A 9,395-nucleotide genomic window follows, 5' to 3' on the forward strand; every position below is an offset into this window, starting at 1 on the left:
TTTACCGCAGGTATGAGGTCACTGTGGAAAGATGGTTTGTGTAATTGACTTGGGTGATGAAAATCATATTGGTACAGCAGGCTTCTGTAGAACTGATCAAGACTTGCCCATAGCCAGGGGTGATTAATTAGCTTAATTAGCAATTGATTAATTTCACTGGAGTTTGCAGAACAGTTTCCTTAAAGGGGTTGTCCACTTTCGGATTTTTTTTTTTTCCATTAATTTTTTTTTTTTTTACTTTAAATGCATGAAAATGGGGCAACAATATATTGTTTCATTATAAAAAGTTCTATCATTTACTTTCTATAGGGGCCAAAATGAGTTTGAGGACCTGTCACATGCTTAAAAAGAAAAAAAAAAGTTTAAATTCCTTAAAAAAAAAATAAAATCCCCGAGCTCTCCATATTGTACTGCTTTTTTTTTTTCTTGCATGATGTTACACCTTTGCAGAAATATTCTAATTTTGCTCCTCCGGAGAGCTCTATGTGAAATCTCTCCTTTGCAATCTATCTGGTCCTTTCTTCAGAGTCTTCTCTCAAGGCGTGCACCTTAAGGCTATGTGCGCACATTGCGTAAATACATGCAGTTACGCTGCGCTTTGTAGCGCAGCGTAACTGCATGTGTCCTGCGTCCCCTGCATAATCTATGGAGATTGTGCAGAGGCCATGCGCACGTGGCGTCTTAGAGCGCAGCGCTTCGGCACTTCTTCCGTGCGCTTTGCCGGCAGCCCCTGCTCTGTCTATGGCAGGAGCTGCAGGCAGAGCGCATGGAATCGGCTTTTTTTTTTTCTCTACGGACATTTTCTGCAGCGATTTGTAGCGCACGTGTGCTCTTCAGATCGCTGCAGAAATTTCTGCAGGGCTAGTACGCAACGTGCGCACATAGCCTAACTCCTTCCTATCACAGTTCAGCAGTATCTGAAACTGATATGATTATGAGATGTGATCAGCAGCACCAGGGAGGGAGAGATGAGAGCTCACACCCACCGAGAAAGCTCTGACAAAACGCCCGGTTGGTTTGCAGAGCAGAGATTTCACATACTGCGCTCCAGAAGAAACAAATTAGGATAGATTTTACCCCTGAATTGAAGTGAAATATCAATCTAGGAAAAAAAAAGTGTATTTCTCTGATAAACCAAATTATAAAATTGCTTATTTTCGTGCTATTGATTTATGAAATAATTTCTTAATCGGTACATCAGTATTTTGCATTGTAAATGTTTGTAAGCATGCTCACGCACGTCTATAACCTTGATTTTTATGTCCGTCTTTACAGCTGATTATTGTTCCAATGCATGGAATATTTAAAAAAAAAAAAAAAAAAATCACCTGCTGTACCATTTTTGTGTGCACACAGTCAATCTGTCCCCTGGTGTCACGGGTATGATAACCAGGAGTAGAGGTGCCTAGACTGGCCCTCAGACTAGGGATACTACACTGTCCCTCATCCCAGAGGTACGCCTGATGGTGGCGAGGTCTGGACCACCAACGTTGCCCTGACTCCTGTGTAGCCCTGGTATAATAACCCCTCTTGCCCCACCCCAGGGAAAGGTCGTAACAGGAGAAATGATCCCTACAAAAACTAACAGACAGGGGAAAACCAAAGCTCAAAGTCACTGCATGCACACACAGGGGAGAAGATGATAAATGTTCCAGGAGAAAGAAGTACAGGGAGGAAATAAAGAAATGACAAGGATATTTCCACTGCAAACCCAATAGCATACAACTGTTCACCAATAAAAGGACCGGTATTGCTGGAGCAAAGCTAGAGCTATAATCGGCATGTGAGGCTAAGTTCCACCATTTGTTTTATATACCGGAGGCAGCTGTGATAGGACATCAGCAGCAATTCACCAGCCAGCAGGAATTAACTCCTGCTATACCGATGAGCACTAAACAGTCAACGTTCAACTCTGGCTGAGCAACTAAGAAGCATCAGGTTGCCTGCCAGACTCTGCAATGTGAACAGAGTTTGAAGTCGCCATGGTACCTAGTGAAGGAGGAGCAGAACACCGCATGACACCTGGCAAGAGACACATTCCTCCATATGATTATCACTGCAGGGTCAGACAACATTTGTGTGTAGTCTGTTACCATGGAGACACAATTCTTTTATTTATTTTTTTAAGTGCACATATACCCATTTTGATAGCTATCGGCAGTATTTTAATGCATATGGATGAAAGGAATTGTTCGGTTTAGTTTCCACATAAGGTTCATTTAAGTTTTTGTTTTTTTTTCCATGTCACTGTCTGCAAATTAGAACGCCATGAAGCATGAATGAAATGTAAAAAGACTTTCAACACATCTGCATTACAGACCCTGGAGCTGGTATTGATCAGACGTTATACATGGCTCCTTTTAAAGTCTAATCCAGCTCCTCTGCATTCTGGCAGCCGGCTTAAATTACACGTCTTGCATGTATTTTATATCCCTTTTTTATTGGGACTGGCAGGGGGTCGGATGGTTCATTACAGCATTCTCGGCCCTTTATGGGTTCATGGTTGTTCGGGCCTCATACAATCACCAGGTCTATGGGTCATTGACTGGAGATTTCCTCTAGGATTTATGGGGAAAAAAGCACTTATTACACTTATTTACAGAGTTTTACTTGAAAAAGTCTTTTTTCAGAATTTAGTTGCTTTTTTTCTAGAGACGGATCGAAGGATAAGATGGTTGTAAAAATAGTATGTGTAGAGATACAGTACTGTGCAAAAGTTTAAGGCGGGTATGGAAAACATTCTGCAGAGTAAAGGCTCCGTTACACGCAATGATATGTCGTCGGAGTCACGGAATTCGTGACGCACATCCGGCGTCGTTAGCGACGTCGTTGCGTGTAACAGCTCCGAGCGAGTGTTACCGATCAAAAATACTCCTTATCGTTGATCGTTGACACGTCGTTCATTTTCAAAATCTCGTTGGTCGTTGTGGACGTAGGTTGTTCGTCGTTCCTGAGGCAGCACACATCGCTACATGTGACACCCCGGGAACAACACCGTATCTACATCCTTCGGCAACGAGGTGGGCGTGTCGTTAATGTGGCTGTTCTCCGCCCCTACGCTTTTATTGGTCGGCCGCTGTGTGACGTCGCTGTGACAGCGCACGAACCTCCCCCTTAATGAAGAGGTTGTTCGCCGGCAACAGCGACGTTGCTAGGAAGGTAAGTACATGTGTCGGGGCCTAGCGATATTGTGCGCCACTGGCAGCGATTTCCCCGTGACGCACAAACGACGGAGGCAGGTACGCTCGCTAGCGATATCGTAGCGTGTAAAGCTCCGTTAAGAATGCTTTCAATAATGGAAGTTTTAATAGTTTATTTTTCATCAATTAACAAAATGCAAAGTGAATGAAATCAATCAATACTTGGTGTGACCGTTATTTGCCGCCTTCTAGGTACCGAAACACAAGTCGGGGATTTTGTGGGATTACAGTCTTCGGTATGAGAACCAGTTATGTCAGACAGGTGATCATGATCATCAATTTCATATTTAAATTCAACGACAAACACCTTTGCAGGAAGCTTAAAACTGGGCGAGGAACAGACAAACTGTGCTTACAAAGGTGATGTTGTGGAAGACCGTTTCATATCACAGATCCAACACACCATGGCAAGACTGAGTACAGTAGCAAGGCACAAGCTAGTTAGACTACTTCAACAAGTTATCCTCCAAGTAGTGATTTCAAAGAATATGTGGGTTTCAAGATGTGCTCTTTTGAAGAAGCACCAAGAAATGGGCAATTTTGATGACTGCAAATGTAGAGGTTGGCCAAGGAAACTTAGTGAAGCAGATGAAAGAGACACAATTCTTATTTCCCTTTAGAAATTGGAAGATATCAACAACTAGTGGAATCCAGCTATGACCATCTGCTATTTGGTGAACTCTGGCCAGAAAGGGTCTTCATGGAAGAATTGTGCCCAAAAAGTCCATAGCTTCGTCGTAGAAAAAAAAAAGCAAAGTCCTCAAAGAAGCACAAAACATAGGAACTTAAGTGGAGAAAATTGGAAGTAGGTTCTCTGGACTGATGAGTGAAAAAGTGAAATATTTTATAGTAACAAGCCAGTTTGCTCACTGAAGGTAATGAGTGTCTGCAGGAAACGGTTAAGCATGGTGGAGGGTCCTTTAAAAGTTTGGGGCTGCATTTCAAGAAATGGAGTTGGGAATTTAGTCAAAATTAATAGTGTTTTCGGTTTCGTTAAATATAGACAGATACTTATGCATTATGCAATACCATCAGGAAAGCACCTGATTGGAACCAAATGTATTCTTCAGCAGGATCACAACCTCAAACTTATAGCCAATGTTAAGATCTATATTCAGCCTAAAGAAGAACAAGGAGACCTGAAAGTGATATGGCCCCTACAGAGCCCTGATCTCATAATCAGTCTGGGATCACATGAAGAGACAGAATGACAAGCCTCATACACGGATGATTTGTGGTTAGTTCTCCAAGATGTTTGGAACAACATTACTGATGAGTTCCTCCAAAAACTGTGTGCAAGTGACAAGTGCCTAGAACAGGGCAGGGCAACTTACAGCCTGCAGGTCATATCAGGTCCTCTGACTGTTCCAGTCCTGTCTGCTAACAGTGACAACCGAAGGGCTGGAAACAGTGGACCGTGTGCTGCACCATACCCTCCCCTGCCACCTGTACTCCACGACTCGCTTTCTGATGTCACCACTATCTGCATGCTTAGGATGCAGAGAGCGGTGAACACATTGGTGGACCAGGGCTATGTGAGAGCTCATACTGTATATAGGGGATTTATGGGGGCTCACAATGTATATAGAGAAACTATATGGTGGATCATACTGTAAATATATAATGGGCTATGTTAGGGCCCATATTGTGTATATATAGGGCTATGTGGGGGCTCATGCTGTATATAGAGAGGCTATGGGGGTCTCATACTGTACATAGAGACTATGTGGGGGATCATACTGCATTTAGGGGGCTATGTGAAGGCTCATACTGCATTTAGGTGCAATGTGAGGGCTCATGCTGTATATAGTGGGGCTGTATGTGGGCTCATACTGCATATTGGGAGTGCTGTTTGTACCCATACTGTATATAGGGGGATGTTGGCATACTTTATTTCTGCTCATGTGATACAATTAATATTACTATAAAATTATAATATTTTAATAATATTGAGCAGAATTAATTTCAGCCTATTGGTTCGGCACTCTACACCAGTCACGGTTTCTCATGTGGCCCCTCTTGGAAAACGAATTGCCCACCCATGACTTGGAAGAATTGAGGCCTTTTGAAGGCAAAGGGCAGTCATTCCAAATATTCGTTTCATTTTTTTTTTTTTTTATTAATTTTGCTTATTGATAAAAATAAACTATTAATACTTCTATTTTTGAAAGCATGTTTACTTTTCTTCATCCCATCTGCCTTAAATTTTTTCACAGATGAAGCATGAGCGAAACGCGCGTTGTGTATTTCCTTAGGTGGGTGTATGTGTCGCGGGCGGAGGAGGGGACGCCGCGCTCTCCCACTGCTCGGGTCCGGCGGCCGCTGCTGCTGCGGCCTGCTGCTGCTCGGTGGCTCGAGCGATGGGCCGAATCCCGGGGACTCGAGCGGCGCTCCTCGCCCGTGAGTGAAAGGGGTTTGGTTTTTGGGATAGTTTATTGTCCGTGACTCCACCCACGGTTGTGGTGATTGTGTGGACACCACCGCTGCTCTGTCTGGGGAGCCCGGGAGTGGTGGTATGGAGCAGCCAGTTGTTGATTTGCCCCTCCGTGGGTAGGGGGTTTGGTGGTCCCGGGGCCCAGTGATGGGGTTGGGATGGTGGACAGGCGGGTTATGGGGCCTGTGGAGGTGCAGGGGGCGCAGGGGCAGCGCTGTGCCGCACGGCACAGAGGTACTCACTCAGCCAAAGGATGATGACAAAGTTCTTGGTAAACAAACGGCTGGTTGGACGGGTCCCTCGGACGGCTACGGTGCTGATGTTTCCTGCAGTTAGCGGTGACGGTCTCTTCCCTGCACCTATGTATAGTCCTTTGGTAGCGATGGATTCCCACCGGTAACCCGCTCCCCGACCTGGATATGAGCCGGAGGAGCCCCTCTCTTGCCCGCAGGCGCTGGCCCTGGGAAACTGGTGCCTTGGCGGTGTCTCCCCTTCACGGTCGGACTGTTGCCTTCAATCGGGACTTGGTTGTTGGGAGACCCAGTGGTCCCCTTCACTGACGGATTTGGCAATTTATGGCGACTCCTAGCCTTGCCGGGATCCGAAAGGCCCCTGCCCTGGTGCTGACTGTTCTTTGTATACCGCTCCGGTACCGCCGGGTCACCACCCGCCCACGGTCCTTTCGGCAACCTCCGAGCAATCTCTCCTGCAGACGGTCACCGCCGTCTGCCAACCTTGCTGTCTCAGTCCGGGGCACACACCCGGACTAACTTCAGGCTTCTTGCTGTCACTTTTCTCTGTCACTACTCTCACTGTTTACTCCTCACTCTTTGAACTCTAACACTCATCTGCCTGGTTTTCCCGCCTCCAGGGCTGTGAACTCCTCGGTGGGCGGAGCCAACCGCCTGGCCCACCCCCTGGTGTGGACATCAGCCCCTGGAGGAAGGCAACAAGGATTTCTGTTTTGACTTTGGTGTTCCTGTAAGGAATGTGGGGTGCGTGTGGTGTTATGACCTGTGACCCCTGGCTTGCCCAGGGCGTCACATATGTGATCAGTTACTATCTGATCTTTGGACGTTGTATCCTTCTCCCTTTATGAGGGTATGCATCTTTCACATTGGTTGTATTCATAGGATTGATATTTACCAGATTGCTCCTTGATGGCGCTTCCTATATATACATTTGTTTATATATGTAGAGCTTTACTCAGTAAAGTTACTTAGCCCTTTGACTTCTTACATGGTACATCTTCATCATTTTTTATATGGTTTATATATACACGCAGGCTTCCTTCTCGTGAGTCATATCTATGACTTTTGACACAGGATTTAAAACTCTTATGCTATACTATTAATTTTATAATACCTGGATATAATCTCTTAATCTCGTCTCTGCCTCTTTTGTGTTCCCAGTTTTCAATTTCTGAACTAAAACTGTCAAATGTTAAAGCGATGCACCACGGTGATTAATCGCATGGAATACAAGGGTAGTCTAAAGCTTTAAATCCTAATATTTATCTTGTGATAACAGATATTTTAGGGCTTTTTTATGGCTCTGAATAGTGATTTGCATTCTTAAGCCAAACACATGAACCCTCCATTTACGGATTCTTGGCAAAGTTCATAAATATAATCATAAAATAAATGGACACAAGTTGTCCTCCTTTTTTGGAGTAGTTCACTTAATTTTCGAGGCGCTTTGTAACCATCACAAAAATCCGACATGACCAATTGCTCTATTGATTGCCATTGCCCTCTGCAGACAGAATCCTAGATGGATGTGGGAGATTTTTCTCGGCAGGTTAAAAGGCAACCCTTGTACACACGCAACATCCTTACCAACTCTTCCGTAATGTCTGGGAAAATTTGGCAAATCTCTCAAGATCTTCTGGAAAGTCTCTTGTGTGTGAAGCCGGATGCTCTAGTTCATTCCAAAACTTGGTTTCAAAGCATGCATTTAGCGGAGTATGTATGCATGGAAGAAATGTGGGCTAAAATAGGGGACATGGCTCGGAGGGAAGTTTTCTGCAACACCATTTGCACGGGCTTCCGTGAATGGGTAATATGCCATATTAGAGTATATAGGTGTCATAGAGGAGGGTCCGCATGTTTATAAGAGGGCGTATGGCGGTAGTTGTGAGCGAGGGACTTAAGCGGGCTTTACACGGTACAATTTATCTAACGATGTGTCGGCGGGGTCACGTCGTAAGTGACGCACATCCGGCATCATTAGTTACGTTGTAGCATGTGATACCTCCGTGCGATTGCGATTTTAACGTTAAAACGTTGATCGCATGCACGTCGTTCAATTACTAAAAATTGAACGTCAGGTTGTTCAGTGTTCTCAAGGCAGCACACATCGCAGTGTGTGACACCCCGGGAACGATGAACACAGCTTACCTGCGTTCCGCGGCTCCCTCCGGCAATGCGTAAGGAAGAAGGTGGACGGGATGTTTACGTCCCGCTCATCTCCGCCCCTCCGCTTCTATTGGCCGGCTGCTGAGGAAAGTCGCTGTGACACCGAACGTCCCTCCCACTCCAGGAAGTGGATGTTCGCCGCCCACATTGAGGTCGTATGGAAGGTAAGTACGTGTGATGGGAAATAATCGTTTGTGCGACACGGTCAACAAATTGAACGTGCCGCACATACGATGGGGGCGGGTCACATCGCATACGATATCGTATGTGAAATTATAAGGTGTAAAGCAGGCTTTAATCCGGATGCCCTGGCATTCTTCATAGAAGATCTGGTCCTGGCTTGGTGTGTGGACTTCAGTAGTGTGGGCCATGTGAAGATGCAGGCCATACCTTGCCGCTGTTCTCTGCTGGCCAGGACCGAAATGTAACTCAAAATTGACATTTTTTTTTTTTTTCCCGCGATGGTTTTTTTTTTTATACAGGTTCAACATTTCTTCATTTACATAGTTGCGAAGGAGATAGCGGCATCATACTTCCAATATGTTTGTTTCAGCATACAATATCAAATATGTCAAACTTCCACTGCATTGCCTTCATTATTGCTGGTCCTGAAAGACCCAGTGCAACCCAGTTCAACACAACAGTACAGTAGTGACGTTCCCCTTCCCTTTAACGACTTCACGTCCAGGCATTTTGCGGGTTCAGTTATCCTTAGGGTGCTTTACACGCTGCGACATCGCTAGCGATCTCGTTAGCGATGTGACACGCCAGATCGCAGATGCGATCTGCCGAGATCGCACATAAGTCATTTTTATAGCGCCGGTCACATGTGCGATCTCGGCAGATCGCATCTGCGATCTGGCGTGTCACATCGCTAACAAGAGATCTGGCGTGTCACATCGCTAACAAGATCGCTAGCGATGTCGCAGCATGTAAAGCACCCTTTAGGCCTAAGGCCACTGGTGATCTACACAGAACTCGCTCAGGTCGTGGACGATGCTCACAAGCCAGTAAACTTCATTCAATTCCATTACAGTTTAAAATAGCCTGCCTCTGACTGCACACCGGCTTCAATTACCTAGGGCCGCAGATCTTTATCCCTCTCAATGTTTTCAACCCACCAACAGGGTTCACGTCATCTCCAGTCTGGTCTCTTTCTCCTCCTGCCATAAGTCACCCAATGCACGTGGCCTCGACAGCAGCAAACTATTCATCCGATGTTCTTCACACAAGGTCACTCTCAGCTGCTACTCCCAACTACGGTCTAGCAGGAACAATCACCATTTTTCATTTGCTTGAACCCCATTAAGGTGGGCTATTGCCAACATAAACTCTTGTCTGCCC

The sequence above is a fragment of the Anomaloglossus baeobatrachus genome, chromosome 7 (assembly GCF_048569485.1).
Source record: "Anomaloglossus baeobatrachus isolate aAnoBae1 chromosome 7, aAnoBae1.hap1, whole genome shotgun sequence".
Lineage (NCBI taxonomy): Eukaryota > Metazoa > Chordata > Amphibia > Anura > Aromobatidae > Anomaloglossus > Anomaloglossus baeobatrachus.